This window comes from Lolium rigidum, chromosome 3 (genome assembly GCF_022539505.1).
Source record: "Lolium rigidum isolate FL_2022 chromosome 3, APGP_CSIRO_Lrig_0.1, whole genome shotgun sequence".
NCBI lineage: Eukaryota > Viridiplantae > Streptophyta > Magnoliopsida > Poales > Poaceae > Lolium > Lolium rigidum.
The window spans coordinates 88,600,368-88,619,637 of record NC_061510.1 but is presented as its reverse complement, the minus strand read 5'-3'; positions in this window follow the sequence as shown (position 1 = coordinate 88,619,637).

The following is a 19,270-nucleotide window of genomic DNA, read 5'->3' as shown; positions in this document are numbered from 1 at the left end:
GCACTTCTTGGTTTCCCACTGTAGCTACGTGGCATGCTGGAGATAAGATCCTTTGCTTTCCATTTTTTGAGGGCCGATCGCAGGGATCGGCCTTGCCACGTACGTCCAATGTCTTGGACCTGCTACTCTGTCCGGATCACGGATACCATGTTTGTATCAGCCGATGCCTCTGCATCGGCATCAGCCGATGCCTGTGCATCGGCTTTCGTCTGTTTGGGGCGCCATACTTTCTTTGGCGGGCGCGCCTTTGTCTCCAATGTTTGCTGAATTTTCGCGGCCAGATCGGGCCGCGCTTTTCGCAACGTGTACAGTGCATCGTGCCTCGGCTTCTTCCAGGGTTTCGCAGCCGCTGCACCCTATGCTTCGAGAATGGCTCGAGCCCATCGGGGCACCACCTTGGTCGGTGATACCTATCTTCTTCTCCATCCGACTCCTCAAAGTCTTCTTCTTGAGATGACTCAGCTTGTTTATTATGAGGTGGGAGAGGCCCTAGACGCTCGAACACCGAAACTTCATTTGCCCTCCTCCTTTGATGTTTGCACTCGGGCAGTTCTCGATTGTTGGCAATCGGCTCATTCCGGAGTCCCAAGCAATGTTTGAAGAAAGGACAGCTCCAGTGCTTATCCATGTTGTCTTGCTCCCTCGACCTCCCTCTAGCGCGACGCTCGTACCCGTCGTTGTTTCTGTCGTGCTGACGATACCTCCTGTCCGCTGCATCTGACCGACGATATCTTTCACCGTCTTCGTCATGGCGCCGACGTCGGTCGTACTGCTGCTCATATTTGTTGAGGAGATGCACGGAGAGTGGGCGTTGATACCGTATGCTTCTCACCTCCTCCTCGGTTAGGTATCGTCTATCATCATCCTGGGGCCGGTCGCGTGGAACGGCCTCCTCTTTATCTTTGCCACGAGAGTGGCTGCTCTCTGCTTTGTCCGTGCTATGGCGGCTCACAAGCCCTGCCATGTTGACACCAAAGGAGAACCCTGGCTCCCTTATAGAGTGGCTGAGATCCACCATATTGACGCCAGGAGACGAACGTGTGCCTCCTTTGACCTTGATGCCGTGCGAACGGGTTTTCGCAAAGGAGCCGATGAGCTCGGCTTCACAGATGGCCTTCAGCTCATCGTATTTCTTCTTGTGCTCCGCAGGAAGATCCTCGTATGTGATCTGTTCCTCTGCCATCTCGGATGTCGGTGTTGACGTGGATGTTGCAGAAGATGGTCCCACCGGGCGTGCCAGAATGTGTTACCTGCCAAAACCCACCGGCGGGCAATGGTTAAGCAACACGAAGAGCCGGGAGGCTCCCAAGGCCGCTTAGTGGACCCCGGCACCGCGCGTCGTCCCGCAAGTCTTCCAGCCCACGTCATGGCGGTTGCTAGGGCGTGCCACCCGACCTAGACCCGATCAGAAGGTGTTAGATTGCTTCGATTGTTCCTCGCATGGTAGACACGTAAACATTAAATACGAGCCCTATCGGCTCTCGTGTTGCCCTCGTGGATCGGCTCAAAGAGCCGATCGCCCCATGGTTCACGTTGGATTTGCAATGACATGGGGATCCCGCTTGATCAAAACAAAGCTAAACCGATCTACGACAGCTTAGGGTTTTCACCGCATAACCGGAACGTCCTACGCGTAGTCGGGCCTAGCAGTATACGGAAGATGATGCAAACTACCCCTACAAGAGGCCTAAAAACCAACATAACGTTAATTCCGGAACATCCCTTGTAGGAACGGTAAACAACACCTAACGCACTACCGGATCGTCCGACCCCGGCATAAGGCCTAACTATGCGGATATTAAACTAATCCTTGCGGAGCAAGGAGCAACTATAACAGATCGGATCTACTAAGTAACGAACAAGCAAGATGCTGCCCTTACACCCAGATAGGTGTAAGGGCAGCTAGGTGTCGAGGGACGGCATTGCCACGCAGATATGCACGAGAAAGCATCAATGCAAGCCCCTAAACACCTAATTATAAGTAGTGCTGCTCGCCATCAACAACGCTTCAGCACGAGCAGCACAAGGTAGACGAATAAACGTATACTGCCTAGATCGCGAGATGCGATCTAGGCAGCATGATGCTTACCCGAAGAAACCCTCGAAGGAAGGGGTGGCGATGCGCCCGATTTGTGTTTGTTGTGAACGTGATTGTCCTCCTTTCTCGATAACCCTAGATACATATTTATAGTCCAAGGGACTTTCTAATTGAGGCGTGCACCTAACCGTGCACGGCCGTACTCTATCTGTTAATTCTAAACACGACACGATCTACTATATTACAGATACACGGGCAATTTAGCCCAAACTCTTAGCGCAAGGCCGCTTCGAAGATGCTCCACGTGTATGTCCTTCAAGCCCATCTTCACTTACGACCCATCTCCTGATTTGGCCAAAATCTGGTGATAACAGTTACCTGCACTCTTACATTGATCCAAAGGATTGCCTCGAGAAATCCAGTCATTTGCTTAGGAACTGTCGAGAGTTCCTTGAGATTCGGCAGTTCTGCGATGACCTTAAGGCTGAAGCCGCGGCAAGAGTCCACACGATGGAGAGAAGAGCGGCATCCTACAGTTATCGACCAGAACCATCCGTGCCGGATCCGTACGTGCCAGATCCATACGTACCAGATCTATACGAGCCAGAACCGTACGTGCCGGAGCCATACGTACCAGCGGGAGGAGACCAGTACGCCCCAGCCGAAGCGTTTCCAGAATCTCACGGACAAGTCAACATGATTCACAAAACCAGTTTTTCGAGGAGAGAAGTCAAGAAGTTTTCTCGGGAAGTGAAGTACGCAGAAATAGCCATGGTCGACACACCCGAATATATCGACTGGTCAGACCAATGCATATCGTTTAGCAAGGCAGATCACCCGAAGGCCGTCCCGAGGCCTGGCCACGCAGCCCTGGTTCTTGAAGCACAGATTGGAGGATACAATATGAGCAAGGTGTTCATGGACGGAGGAAGCGGTCTGAACCTGCTGTTTGCCAGCACAATGAAAGCAATGGGTCTTACAGTCGACATGCTGAAGGAGTCTGACACAGGATTCCACGGCATCATACCGACTCGACCTGCTTACTCCCTTGGCAAAATATCGCTCGATGTAGTCTTCGGCTCACCTAGCAATTTCAGGAAGGAAAAAATCGAGTTCGAAGTGGTTGATTGGGAATCTCAGTACCATGCCATCCTCGGCAGACCGGCGTTTGCTAAATTCATGGCAATCCCCCACTATGCGTACCTGAAGTTGAAGATGCCTGGCAATAACGGGACAGCATTAACCATCCATGGAAGCTTTTCCCGCTCAGACAGCTGTGACAGAGATTTCCAAAAAATCGCCTCAAAGTTTGGGGCAAAGGAAGAGCTTAACGCAGTTGACACCGTCACAGACCAGGCACAGCCACCAGCCGATAATCGCAGCACAAGGTCTGATGAGTTCAACGCCGCGAAGGAAGCAAAGAAGTTGCAGGTGCATCCCTCTGATCCGAAGAAAACAGTCAATACTTCGGCAGATCTCGCTCTCGCATAGGAAAGCATTCTCATCGAGTTCCTCCGTGAGCGCTGGGAAATATTTGCATGGGAACCATCCGACATGCCAGGTATTCCCAGGGAACTCGCTGAGCACGCTCTCAATGTTGATCCAACAGCCAAACCAGTACAGCAGTCGATGCGCCGATTTTCGAGCCGAAAAGAAGGGCCATCGGCGAAGAAGTCGACCGGCTCCGCAAAGCCGGATTTATTCGGGAGCTCAAGGAAGCCGAATGGGTGGCCAACCCAGTCATGGTACCAAAGAAGGACACAGCCGCCCTCCGCATGTGTATTGATTACACGAGCCTGAACAAGCATTGCCCTAAGGATCACTTCCCTTTACCTCGAATCGATCAGATAGTCGATTCCACGGCGGGATGTGATCGTCTCTCTTTTCTTGATGCGTATTCCGGGTACAATCAGATTAAGCTCAAAAAGGAGGACCAGGAGTTGACCGCATTTATCACCCCGCACGGCGTTTTCTGTTACAACGTCATGACTTTCGGGCTGAAAAATGCAGGAGCAACTTATCTGCGATGTATGCAAGCTTGCCTTGGAGAGCAGATTGGAAGGAATATCGAGGTTTACATTGACGATATCATGGTGAAGACAAAGCACGCCGCCACACTCATCGACGATCTGCGGGAAACTTTCGACAACCTCGACAGATACAAAATCAAGCTAAACCCGAAGAAGTGTTTCTTCAGGGTGCCAGGAGGACAAGTACTCGGGTACTTCATCTCAGCCAGAGGGATAGAGGCAAACCCCTTGAAAATCAAAGCTATACTCGACATGGAGCCGCCAAAGAATTTGCATCAAGTGCAGCAATTGGCAGAACGGTTGGCAGCACTCAGCAGATTTATTGCCAAACTAGGAGAGAAAGCTCTGCCCTTTTATAACCTGATGAAAAAATCAGAAATATTCGAGTGGACCGATGAGACACCAGAGTCTTTCGACAACCTAAAGAGGATTTTGTCGACATCTCCAGTACTTGTGACACCGCATGAAAAAGAAAACATTGCTTATGTACATAGCAGCAACGGTGCAACTCTTCAGCAGCGTCCTAGTCGTTGAACGGGAAGAAGCGGGAAAATTCCATGGCGTGCAGAGACCGGTCTAGTACCTCAACGAAGTGCTCACACCAGCAAAACAGAGATATCCTCATCACCAGAAGCTAGCATATGCGGTATGGAGAACAGCTCGTAAGCTGCGCCACTATTTCACCGAGCATCCGATCGTCGTGGTAAGTGAGGCACCGCTGAAAAACATACTCACCAACCCAGAGGCGACGGGTCGGGTGTCCCAGTGGGCCATCGAGATAGCACCTCACGACATAACTTATGTCAATCGAACAGCGATAAAATCTCAAATCCTCCCAGACTTCGTGGCCGATTGGATTCAGTCGCAGACGCCAGCGGCACCCGATATGTCAGGCTCTTGGACAATGTACTTTGACGGGTCGAAGCGGAGCACGGGTGCTAGGGCAGGAGTGATCTTGATATCGCCGCAGGGAGACAAGATGAACTACATTTTGCGTATGAATTTCTCTTTTCCAACAAATAATGAAGCAGAATACGAAGCATTGCTACACGGAATGAAGATGGCAAAAGCGTGTAGAGCAACACGCTTGGAAATATATGGAGACTCAAACTTGGTAGTGCAGCAATCGATGAATCTATTCGACGCGGTCAGTGACAACATGATTGCCTACCATCAGTTATATTAGAATATGGAAGCCAAGTTTGAAGGATGTGAGCTTAAACACATCGGCAGAGCCAGCAACGAGGAAGCCGACGCTTTGGCAAACATCGGTTCCATGTGTTCCCCTATCCCAGATGGGGTATTCTACGAGGTCATTACGCAGCGGTCAATAAAGGAGAAAGCATCGGCACCTCCAAAGTCGTCGGATGATGTTCCAGAAGCAGGACCGCAGCAAAACGATCAGAAAGATCCACCCCAATCTGCCGAACAGGTTCTCTTACTCGAACCCCTATGGACCAAACCCTTTTTGGCATATTTAATAAAACAACAGCTACTAGAGGATCCAGTGGAAGCCAGACGAATTGTGAGACGATCAAAGGCCTTTACTGTGGTTAATGGAGAACTGTACAAGCGTAGCATTTCCGGCATCTTCCAGAGGTGCATTGCTATCGACGATGGAAAAGCCCTGTTACGCGAGATACACGAAGGAACCTGTGGACACCATGCAAGCAGTAGAGCACTTGTGACGAAAGCTTTCAGAGCAGGATTTTACTGGCCAACGGCAGCGTCGGACGCTCGGGACTTGGTTCGAAAGTGTGACCCTTGTCAACGCTTTGCGCCAAAACCACACGCTCCCGCAACAGATATCATGACGATACCCCTGGCGTGGCCCTTTGCTCAATGGGGACTCGACCAAGTTGGACCATTACCAAGGTCATCGCCTGGGGGACACACATATCTTCTCGTTGCAGTCGACAAATTCACCAAATGGATTGAGGTCGTACCTGTTCGAAACCAGAAAGCTGAAACTGCAGTCGAATTCTTCAGAGGGATAATCTGTCGCTTTGGCCTGCCTCATAGCATCGTCACGGACAACGGAACTAATTTCGACTCCAAAAAGTTTCGGAAATTCTGCGATGATGGTGGCATCAAATTAAAGTTCGCATCGGTGGCACATCCCCAAACCAACGACCAAGTCGAAAGGATTAACGGTCTAATAGGGGACGGCCTCAAGAAACGCCTTACGGGCGCCGTTGGAGCTTGGGTCGAAGAATTGCCTTCTGTACTTTGGAGCTTGCGTACTACACCCTATAGGTCAACTCAGTACACTCCGTTCTTCCTGGTATACGGAGCCGAAGCAGTTTTACTAGCAGACGTACGGTTTGAAGCACCTCGAGTCACTGCGTACACGGAAGCCACTTCCAACAATGCGCTGCAAGATGCTGTTGACCTCCTCGATGAAGCTCGGGACATTGCCTTGGCAAGAACAACGGTGTATCAGCAGGCGTTACGAAATTACCACAGCCGACGCGTACGCAGCCGAAGCTTCGGCGTCGGTGACATGGTACTGCGACTAAAGCAAGAAAGACCTTTGAAGCTGGAATCCCCGTGGGAAGGGCCGTTTATCGTCACTAAAGTGATACCAGGAGGAGCCTATCGCCTCAAGAATCCAGCTTCGGGTCAAGACGTCGAAAACCCCTGGGACGTTGCACATTTGCGACGATTCTACACATAGGATACAACCTTTTCTCCTTGTTATTTGGCAGCTCTTAAGCTCGATTTATATCATGAATATAATTTTTTGATCAAGTTTCCTACTTTTGTTGCTCCAGGCCTCATTATCCGAACAATGCGTTCGGGGCTCGTCTTATTGGCTCTTACCCCTATCGGGGGCGTTGGCCAGAGATAAGTTTACACTGTCATTAATTAAATACTCCCATCGGGAGCTAAGATTAATGACACACGACAACCCATCTAAGCCTCGAGAAAATACGCGAGCGCTGCAAATGATGGACACATTACCATAAAAACAAGACTCAAGCCGGTGCACCGAGCGACGAAGTCAGGCGTCTAAACCCCTCGGTGACTCGACGGGTGTCGCTCCTATAAAACTTGCGCATCGACTCCGCAATAAAATTGCAAATATAATGGAGTCGTCGAGTGAGCAGGCTGACTTGATCACTCAACCCCCTCGACAAAACAATCATCAACTGTATTAACAAATTCACCCAGAAACTATCAGATGCATAAAACACGCATTAGCATACATTCGAAATTACCCCTTGTGAAAACAAGGTCGTTACATACATATATATGCTTAATCCTATGGCAGGTTTTCTTGCTCCTCTCGGGCCTTCAGGTCTTTCTCGATGCATGTTTCCATCCGAGAAACGATGATGTATGCAGGATTTCTAGCAGCATCATAATATTGGTTCAAACTCCTGTTAGTGTCCGCTATGGCCTCCAAATCTAAGGTCGGGTGACACGCCAAAACTGAAGCAAAAGCAAGTTTAGCACCAGCCAGGAGTTTCTTCCGCACCATCAGACGAATCCTTTCTGGAGTCTTGAATCGGGTGAACAAAGCAGACAAAGTTTCGGGTGCTTGATCTAAAGGAAATAAGGTTGTCCAAACCATCGAGAGATGATTATGGAATTTGTCAAAGTAATAATGCACCTTCTCCGCCCGATGTTCAAACTTGGCTATGATAACAGCCTTTGGTCGATGGGACCATAGTTCATGCTTCGGGTGAGCAGCATCGGTCATTGCTTCAGTTTTCTCATGGATCCTTCTATTTTCTTCTGACGCATCGGGAGCTGCGACTGTTGAAAGGCGATGATTAGTTACAAAACATTTAAGTTCAGATAAATATCAATGGATGAACGGACACTTAGAGCTCAGGCTCTCAGTAGCAACACGGAGACGATCAAGAGCATGATGTTCGACTGCGGTTGCAATTTCGCATTTTCTGTTTATCAATGCTGCCATCGCATGAAGACTGGTTATGTCCTTATTCAGTCGGGATATCTGATCGCGTAAACGACGAACCAGGTCGGATTCATCACTAGCCGAAGGATTCAAAGAAGGTTCAGCATAAGAAGAAGGGGAAGGAATCTGCAGCATAAGTCGTAGTTCAGAACAACATTAGTAAATACTCCCATCGGGAGCACTGAAGCATGAATATATTACAATCAAAAGGAGCTGTCGATGCTAGCAACAAATCCAAAAGTAAAACGGGGCTAAGCTAAAAATTGTATCGGGCCTTAGTTACAATAGGAAATCATTTAAGGAGCGACTGATGATGATCCTGGAGCGGCTTCGGGTGCAGTCTTGGTCTTCGCCTCGTCAACTAGCTTGAGAAGTTGATTGGCGCATGTTACCGCTGATTGTTTGAAAGGCTCAAGGTTGATCAGACGACCATTATCATCTACGGGCAGTGCTTCAGAAAACCTTTCTAGCTCGGAGCCCAGCCCATGACCCATCAACAGCTGGAAAGTAAGTACCGCCCCAAATAAACGAGAACGACGCTTAAGTACCTCCACAGGTTCAGAAGGGTCGATGAGGAAGCTCTCTGCCATCTCGCTGAGGGTCTTGACTTGCTTCATCTTTGGGAAAATCGAGTACAACCTCGATAGTGCTCCCTTAGTCTTTTGCAGAATTCCAAGAACTTGGACATTGGATTCAGCAGCAAGTGATATGGCATCAGACATAGAGTCTTCCCGAAGCTTGCGGGCTCGGTCGATGTTTATATCGGCAGCGCCTGAAAGGAGGTGGATAAGCAACTTGAAGGGAAAAGTACTAAACACAAACGTATTCGAAGGAACTTACTCATAAAATTCGCAATAGATTCACGGAGGACGCCTTCCTTTTCATCAGCAGCAGCTGCAGCCTTGCGTCTAGCATCTTGCTCATCCTTCATCTTTTGCTTCAACTTCTTCAACACATCCTTCAGCAAAGTGTTCTCGTTCTGGGCATTGGTAGCGAGCCTGTTGGCTTCCAGAACTTGATCAGCCGAAGTCTTGACGGTCTTCAGAAGTTGAGCATTTTTAGATTCCAGGCAAGTGAACTGCTGATACGTATCCAACGTATCTATAATTTATGATGTTCCATGCTAGTTTTATGACAATACCTACATGTTTTGTTCATACTTTATATCATTTTTATGCATTTTCCGGAACTAACCTATTAACAAGATGCCGAAGTGCCAGTTCCTGTTTTCTGCTGTTTTTGGTTCCAGAAATCTTACACATGAAATATTCTCGGAATTAGACGAAACAAAAGTCATACCTCTTATTTTGCCGAGACGGAAACAAGGAGCCGGAGAGGGGCCAGAGGGGGGCCCAGGGGGCCCACCCAACATGGCGGCGCGGCCAGGGGGGCGCCCCCCTATGGTGTGGGTCCCTCGGGACCCCTCCGAGGCTGCCCTTCCGCCTATATATTACCTCCGTCGCGAAAACCCTAAAACATCCAGCCACGAGACGAGAAAAGTTACGCAGCCGCCGTCATCGCGAAGACAAGTTTCGGGGGACAGAAGTCTCTGTTCCGGCACGCCGCCGGGACGGGGAATTGCCCCCGGAATCCATCTCCATCGACACCACCGCTATCTTCATCGCCGCCGCCGACTCCCATGATGAGGAGGGAGTAGTTCTCCCCGAGGCTGAGGGCTCTACCGGTAGCTATGTGGTTCATCTCTCTCTCCCATGGTGTGATCTTTATGTGATCATGAGCTTTGTATCACTATTAATCTATGTGCTACTCTAGTGATGTTATTAAAGTAGTCTATTCCTCCTCCATGATGTAAAGGTGACAAGTGTGTGCATCATGTAGTACTTGGCGTAGGTTGTGATTGTAATCTCTTGTAGATTATGAAGTTAACTATTACTATGATAGATTGATGTGATCTATTCCCCCTTTCATAGCTATTGGTGACAGTGTGTATGCTATGTTAGTACTCGGTCTAAATTGCAACGGTCTATTATGCACTCTAGAGGTTACTTTAATATGAACTCCGGATGTTCTGGAGCTTGTTTACTCCGGCTTGAGGTGTGCTCTTGTAGCCCTACACAATGAATGGTGTTTGTTATCCAACAAGAGAGTGTTCGAAAGTAGCACAAGTGAGGAGAAGTTATTTATTTATTACGTGATCATTGTTGAGAGTGTTCACTAGTGAAAGTATGATCCCTAGGCCTTGTTTCTAAGCATTGAAACACCGTTTTCAACAAGTTCTGCCGCATGTTTGTTTGCTTCCATTTTTATTTCAGATTGCAATTACTACTTACAATCATCCATATTACTTGTATTTCACTATCTCTTCGCCGAACTAGTGCACCTATACATCCGACAAGTGTATTAGGTGTGTTGGGGACACAAGAGACTTCTTGTATCTTAATTGCGGGGTTGCTTGAGAGGAATATCTTTGACCTCTACCTCCCCGAGTTCGATAAACCTTGGGTGATTCACTTAAGGGAAACTTGCTCGCCGTTCTACAAACCTCTCGCTCTTGGAGGCCCAACACTCGTCTACAAGAATAGAAGCACACGTAGACATCAAGCTATTTTCCAGGCGCCGTTGCGGGGAGGTAAGGTAAAAGGTATTCACATCCTCCGACTACTAAGCTATTTCCTAGCACTGTTGCCGGTGTGTGAGTGCTCGAAGCTATCTCCTTTAGATTTTGCAATTATATCTTTTTGTTTCTTGTTTTTATTTCACTAGTTAGGCTTAATGGAAAACAACAAAAATATTAGAGATCTTTATAGTATTTATCTTGAGTTAGGACATGAGGTTTTGAAGAGAGAATTAAAAAACCCATGGAACTTTGTTTGCAAAATAGTTGTAGCAATGTTATTAGCATGAACTCTTTGAACACTATTATTGCTAATTCTATGGAAGAATTTAAGCTTGGGGAAGCTGATTTTGAGGAGCATGATATTTTTAGTCCCCCAAGCATGGAGGAGAAAATTTACTTTGATGATACTTTACCTCCTATATATGATGATTACAATGATGACTATCATATTTTCGGTCCACCCACTATTGAGGAGATGATTAATTATGATTACAATATGCCTCCTATATATGATGATTATGGTGATGAGAATAATGATAGCTATTTTATTGAATTTGCTCCCACTACAACTAATAGTAATGACTATGCTTATGTGGAGAGTAATAATTTTATGCATATAGCTCATGATAAGAATGTTTCATGTGATAGTTATATTTTTGAGTTTGTTAATGATGCTACTGAAAGTTATTGTGAGAGAGGGAAACATGGTTATATGCATCTTAATAATATTAAGTTTCCCCTCTTTATGTTGAGAATCTTGAAGTTGAACTTGTGTTGCCTTTTTATGCTTGTTGCTATGTGCTTTCAGTACTTGTTTCAAGATTCATTTTCATAGGAAGTGGGTTAGGCTTAAAAGTGTTTTGAACTTGCTTCTTAATGCTCTCTTTTGCTTCAACTCTTATTTCTCGCGAGAGCATCATTAAAATTACTGAGCCCATCTTAATGGCTATAAAGAAAGCACTTCTTGGGAGATAACCCATGTTTTTATTTTGCTACTGTTTTGTTGTGTCTTAGAAGTTGTTACTACTATAGCAACCTCTCCTTATCATTTTTATTTCGTTTTTGTGCCAAGTAAAGTCTCTAATAAAAAGTTGATGCTAGATTTGGATTTCTGCGCAGAAACAGATTTGTTGTCTGACACGAATTCGCGTTTTTCTCTCTGTAGAAGAATCAAAAAAATCAGCGAAAATTCATGCATGATCCTCAGATATGTACGCAACTTTCATTAGTTTTGAGTTTTTCCATCTGAGCAAGTTAAGTGCCTCAGAAAAATTCGTCTTTACGGACTGTTCTGTTTTGACAGATTCTGCCTTTTATTTCGCATTGCCTCTTTTACTGTGTTTGATTGGATTTCTTTGCTCCATTAAATTTCAGTAGCTTTGAGTAATGTCCAGAAGTGTTGGTAATGATTGTGTCCTTGCTGAACATGTGAATTTTTACTATGCACTAACCCTCTAATGAGATTGCTTTGAGTTTGGTGTGGAGGAAGTTTTCAAGGATCAAGAGAGGAGGATGATATGGTGTGATCAAGAAGAGTGAAGAGCCTAAGCTTGAGGATGCCCCCGTGGTTCATCCCTGCATATTTCAACAAGACTCAAGCATCTAAGCTTGGGGATGCCCAAGGCATCCCCTTCTTCATCGACAACTTATCAGGTCACTTCTACTGAAACTATATTTTTATTCCGTCACATCTTATGTGCTTTACTTGGAGCGTCTATTTGCTTTTATTTTTGTTTATGTTTGAATAAATTCGGATCCCAACAATCATTGTATTGGAGAGAGACACGCTCCGCTTTTTCATATTGAACACTGGTGTTCTTAGTTTTGCTTTAATGTTCATGGCGAAGGCTGAAAACTGCTTCGTTGATTGCTATTTGGTTGGAAACAGAAAATGCTTCATGTAGTAAATGGTATATTATCTTGAATAATTTGATACTTGGCAATTGTTTTGAGCTCTCATAGATCATGTTTAAGCTCTTGCATCATGTAGTTTAAATCTATTAGTGGAAAACTACCGTAGAGCTTGTTGAAATTTGGTTTGCATGATTGGTCTCTCTAAGGTCTAGATATTTTCTGGTAAAAGTGTTTGAACAACAAGGAAGACAGTGTAGAGTCTTATAATGCTTGCAATATGTTCTTGTGTAAGTTTTGCTGTACCTGTTCATACTTGTGTTTGCTTCAAACAACCTTGCTAGCCAAAGCCTTGTACTGAGAGGAAATGCTTCTCGTGCATCCAAAAACCTTGAGCCAAAACCCATGCCATTTGTGTCCACCATAACTACCTATATGTGGTATTTTTCTACCATTCCAAAGTAAACTGCTTGCATGCTACCTTTAAAATTTCATTCCTTGTCTTTACAATACATAGCTCATGGGAAAATAGCTTAAAAACTATTGTGGTGATGAATATGTTGCTATGTATCTTAGTTCTTATAAGTTGCTTGTTGAGCGGTAACCATGTTTCTGGGGACGCCATCAACTTTTTACACCTTTGTTGAATATCATGTGAGTTGCTATGCATGTTCGTCTTGTCTGAATTAAGGGTGATTTATCATGATTAAATGGTTTGAGTATGCATATTGTTAGAGAAGAACATTAGGCCGCCAACCAAAGCCATGTATCATGGTGGAAGTTTTCAGTTTGGACATTAATCCTCAATCTCTTATGAGAATACTATTTGCTGTTGAATGCTTAAGCATTAAAGAGGAGTCCATTATATGTTTTCTATGTTATCCCGGTATGGGTGTCCTCAAGTTGAGATCTATCAAAAATGAGAAATCAAATGCGATCTATCTCCTTGGACCTTTGTACAGGTGGCATAGAGGTACCCCTTTGTGACACTTGGTTGAAATATATGTAATGCAATGATAATCCATGGCAATCCGAGCTAATTAGGACAAGGTGCGGGCACTATTGGTATTCGATGCATGAGGCTTGCAACTTGTAGGAAGTTTTATGCATAACACATATGAATTATTACTACCGTTGACAAAATTGTTTCCATGTTTTCAAAATAAAAAGCTCTAGCACATGAGTAATTCCTGCTTCCCTCTGCGAAGGGCCTTTCTTTTACTTTATGTTGAGTCAGTTTACCTACTTCTTTCTATCTTAGAAGCAAACACTTTTATCAACTGTGTTCATTGATTCTTACATGTTTACTTACTGCACTTGTTATATTACTTTATGTTGACAATTATCCATGGGATATACATGTTACAAGTTGAAAGCAATTGCTGAAACTTAATCATCCTTTGTGTTGCTTCGAAACCTCTTACTTTGAATCTATTGCTTTATGAGTTACCTCTTATGCAAGTCTTTTTGATGCTTGTCTTGAAAGTACTATTCATGAAAAGTTTTTGCTATATGATTCAGTTGTTTAGTCATTATCTTTTTGTTAGCAAACCATTGTTTCGAATCACTTCATTCATCTCATATGCTTTACAATAATGTTGATCAAGATTGTGTTGGTAGCATGTCACTTAGAAATTATCCTTTTTATCGTTTACCTACTCGAGGGCGAGTAGGAACTAAGCTTGGGGATGCTTGATACGTCTCCAACGTATCTATAATTTCTGATGTTCCATGCTAGTTTTATGATAATACCTACATGTTTTGTTCATACTTTATATCATTTTTATGCATTTTCCGGAACTAACCTATTAACAAGATGCCGAAGTGCCAGTTCCTGTTTTCTGCTGTTTTTGGTTCCAGAAATCTTACACATGAAATATTCTCGGAATTAGACGAAACAAAAGTCATACCTCTTATTTTGCCGAGACGGACACAGGGAGCCGGAGAGGGGACAGAGGGGGGCCCAGGGGGGCCCACCCCACATGGCGGCGCGGCCAAGGGGGGGCGCGCCCCCCTATGGTGTGGGTCCCTCGGGACCCCTCCGAGGCTGCCCTTCCGCCTATATATTATCTCCGTCGCGAAAACCCTAAAACATCAAGCCACGATACGGGAAAAGTTACGCAGCCGCCGCCATCGCGAAGCCAAGTTCGGGGGACAGAAGTCTCTGTTCCGGCACGCCGCCGGGACGGGGAATTGCCCCCGGAATCCATCTCCATCGACACCACCGCTATCTTCATCGCCGCTGCTGACTCCCATGATGAGGAGGGAGTAGTTCTCCCCCGAGGCTGAGGGCTCTACCGGTAGCTATGTGGTTCATCTCTCTCTCCCATGGTGTGATCTTTATGTGATCATGAGCTTTGTATCACTATTAATCTATGTGCTACTCTAGTGATGTTATTAAAGTAGTCTATTCCTCCTCCATGATGTAAAGGTGACAGTGTGTGCATCATGTAGTACTTGGCGTAGGTTGTGATTGTAATCTCTTGTAGATTATGAAGTTAACTATTACTATGATAGATTGATGTGATCTATTCCCCCTTTCATAGCTATTGGTGACAGTGTGTATGCTATGTTAGTACTCGGTCTAAATTGCAACGGTCTATTATGCACTCTAGAGGTTACTTTAATATGAACTCCGGATGTTCTGGAGCTTGTTTACTCCGGCTTGAGGTGTGCTCTTGTAGCCCTACACAATGAATGGTGTTTGTTATCCAACAAGAGAGTGTTCGAAAGTAGCACAAGTGAGGAGAAGTTATTTATTTATTACGTGATCATTGTTGAGAGTGTTCACTAGTGAAAGTATGATCCCTAGGCCTTGTTTCTAAGCATTGAAACACCGTTTTCAACAAGTTCTGCTGCATGTTTGTTTGCTTCCATTTTTATTTCAGATTGCAATTACTACTTACAATCATCCATATTACTTGTATTTCACTATCTCTTCGCCGAACTAGTGCACCTATACATCCGACAAGTGTATTAGGTGTGTTGGGGACACAAGAGACTTCTTGTATCTTAATTGCAGGGTTGCTTGAGAGGAATATCTTTGACCTCTACCTCCCTGAGTTCGATAAACCTTGGGTGATTCACTTAAGGGAAACTTGCTGCTGTTCTACAAACCTCTGCTCTTGGAGGCCCAACACTGTCTACAAGAATAGAAGCACACGTAGACATCAACTGCTCAGCAAAATCCGCCACAGCGTCAACTGTGTCATAAATTGGCTGCAGAGCAAAGAAGCCGAGAAATTTCAGTCGAACGCTAAAATCCGTCATAAAAAAGAGAAACCAAGCTGGATAAATCACTTACATGATCGCGAGCAGTTGATGGAGTGGAGAAATCGCCAGAAGGGATGACCTTCGACACTGGGATCTTTTCCACAGTCGTCCTTGTGGGCGGTGTTCGTTTGGCAGGCGAAGGATTTGACTCCTTGCCTGATTCGGGTCTTCCAGAAGAAAACTTAGCTCTCTTTGCGAGAGGAATCTCATCGTCAGAGCTTTTGGCAGAACAATGATGTTAATCATACAGAATAAAGGAAGCAAGTTACAAAGGACAAGCGACTACTTACAGGTCTAAGTCATCTTCGACAGCGAAGAGGTTTGCCGAACTTTTTGGAGCGGGGGGAGGCGACGCAGCTTTATCGGCATCATCATCTCGCCCGCTGGGACTCGATTCAGCCGTCGTGATCAGTTCATCGTTTATCCTCCTACGTCGCCTGCTCCTGGTAAGGGCATCGTCCTCGGGGGCTTCTTCCTCTTGGACATCGCTGTCCTCAAGGGCATGATGAGCGTCCCCAGTCTCTTCCGAATCATCGTCATCCTCTGGCTCCACACCGCTTTCGGGTGTGGGAGGATAACATCGGACCATGGTAGAAGCCTGTTGACAAGAGAAAATCAGTGGAAAGTTGGAGTGAAACAAGCTCCTAGCAATAAAAGCAAAGAATTACCTCGGCTGGAAGGTGTGATAAATCATATGGAGAGCGAGCCGAAGTCAGGGCAATGGTGTCCCTCATGCTGTAGTGGGTGAGGCGACGTACTTCGTCGTGAAGTTCATCATTTGTCAGGTCGACAGAGCTTACTCTCGACTTGTCGCCTTCTCCAGTGTACATCCACAGCTGATGAGGGCGGGACATCAGTGGCTGCACCCGAAGTTTCAGGAACACTGAAACTACTTCAGTGCCGCACATCGTTAAGCCTCCCGCGTTCTTCAAGTCAACAACTTGCTCGAACAAATTGTCAGCTAGAGCGCTTTCTTCGGGAGACATGGCGTTTCGCCAGGATTTCTTCGGCTGAGCCACTAAGACATCCTCGAAGGGGGGAAGGTTGGAACGCCGCCCAGGCACCGGGGTGTCTCGCAGGTAAAACCATTTGTGGCGCCAGCCCTGGACGGATTCTTTCATTGGGAAATTGGGGTAGTCAACCTCTTTCCTAACAACAAAACCAACACCGCCAATGACGGGGGGGGGGCATGGTTGTCGTTATGACGTTTGACGTAGAAGATTTTCCTCCAAAGACCCCAGTGGGGATCAATGCCAAGAAAAGCCTCGCAAACGGTGATGAAAATGGAAAGGTGAAGGATGGAGTTTGGGGTCAGCTGCCAGAGCTGGATCCCATAGAAAAACAGAAGAGAACGAACAAATTCGTGGGCAGGAAGCGAAAGCCCACGAAAAAGAAAGGCTACAAACATGACGGTAAAACCTTTTGGAGGATTTGGGCAAGAGGAAGGACCTGGAAGACGAATGTCATCATCGGATGAGGAGATGAAGCCAAGCGTGCGTAGCTTGTTCACCTCGCGACTGGTGATGGTGGAGGCGCCCTAGTCACGACTGACCTTGGAGGAGCCTGAGGCGCTGGTGCTCTTCTTCTTGCCCATGGCGTCAGGAGCTTTTGAGGAAAGGAACAGATGAGCAGAGAAAAGCTGGGAGGAAGATGAGTAGTACAGAGGCGTAAAAAGTGAAAATGGCAAAGGCACTATATTTATACCGCGAGACCGCTGGAGATCGTGGCCATAACCTTAAAGCCATCGTGGGAGGTGGATGAGATCTGATCGTACACGTGTCGCTCTACAGGAAACGGAACCGGCGGCCCATTATTCCCACGATGTGCGGAAATCTAGGAGGCACCTCGGTCAATGCGCGTGCACTGGTCATTTCCTAAAAACTGCCCGCGCAGAACTAGGGTGGGCCCGTCAGGTCATGTCTTGTCAATCAAAGGAACAAAATTGTCGAGTGGTCAACTTGAGTCTACGCACGGATTGCAAGCATCCGCGCCTAGACTCGGGGGCTACTCCCATCGGGAGCGCAGGACGCGCACCCGATAAACATGGATTCGAAGAATTTTGCACGAAGAAGAGCATGAAGAAGCACTTGAAGAAAAGAACAGTATGTTCGGCTCAAGTCTGCACCCGGTCACAAGCGCCCGTGTCTAGACTCGGGGGCTACTCCCATCGGGAGCGCAGGGACGCACCCGATAAAAGTTTTCTGAACTCCAGGATGATGCCCGGGGACTTGATTCTGTGTAGGGTAACGTTGTTTTGTCAACGACAGTTAATCAGCAAAAGCTGGGCACGTTACTCACTATCATTTACGCATTAAATCTTATTGGGAAAACACGAGCCTCGATATGAATTTATCGGATGGTTTATGAAGACTCGCAAGAAACTTCGGCAGAAGAAAACATTCGAGTAGTACAACTTGAGTCTACACATGGAATGCAAGCATCCGTATCTAGACTCGGGGGCTACTTCCATCGAGAGCGCTGCACGCGCACCCGATAAAAGAAGACGAAGCCAATACAAGATGGACAAGAACTATCGAGAGAAGAACCTTCAGCGGAGGCATGTTTTAGTCTCTACCCGAAGTTCCTTCGGCTAGACACTCGGGGACTACTGACGTGGGCATTATCCTTCGGGTAACTGGAATTGACCTATCCCGTGTAGCCCAGCTGGAGGCCCATGAAGACAACCGAAGGCAAGTTGGGCCACTGGGTCGGTGCCGAAGGAGATTCCTTGACGACCAAGGCGAAGATTAATCAAACAGGGAAAGTTTAGGACTAGGTCTCTTGTAAACCTAGTCGTACTCGTGTAGATCTCTTGAGACCTAGCCTCCTTTATAAGGGCCAGGAGAGAGGCTGCCGAGGGACACAATTAATCTTAGCGACCTTAGCCACCGTAAGTCCAGAGCTAGGTCATCATAGCACTTAGTATCTCGACGAGAACACAGCCGAAACCTTCGGCACCCCATTGTAACCCGATATTTTCATAATCAAGATCAGACAGGCAGGACGTAGGGGTGTTACCTCATCGAGGGTCCTGAACCTGGGTAAATCGCTTTTCCCGCTTGTCTGTTAACCGATGTCTCGTGTCAGCCTATAGGATTCCATCAACCCTAAGCCCCAATCGGAGGGCATTGTCGAGGAGCACCCTCATCACACACCCTGACAGGGTCTCTCCCTGGAGAGCGGGGTTTCGGGTCTACAAAAGCGACCGCCAGACTGTCTTGTGTACCGCGCTTCCGGCGAGCCTCCCGCGGCGCGTGCTGCCGTGTATCGCGCTCGGCGTCGATGGTACATGATGATGTGTTCGTGTGCCGAGCAAGGGAGGAACCTGAGTGAGGTGAAAGAGGAGAGTGAGGCAATATTTATAGGTGCGACGGGTTGTCAAGACAGACAAGAAATCGCGGGGATTAAACGCGGCCAATATTAGCGGGGCGCGGTGTCGCCGTGCGAGATTTGGGAAGGGATGTGGACAACGACGACATGGCGCCGCATGGGGCCCACCTATCAGCGAGAGGGGAGAGAGTAAAGGGAGATATGTTCGGGTCCGCTTCGGTTGGGCCATGGGCTCCTTCTTG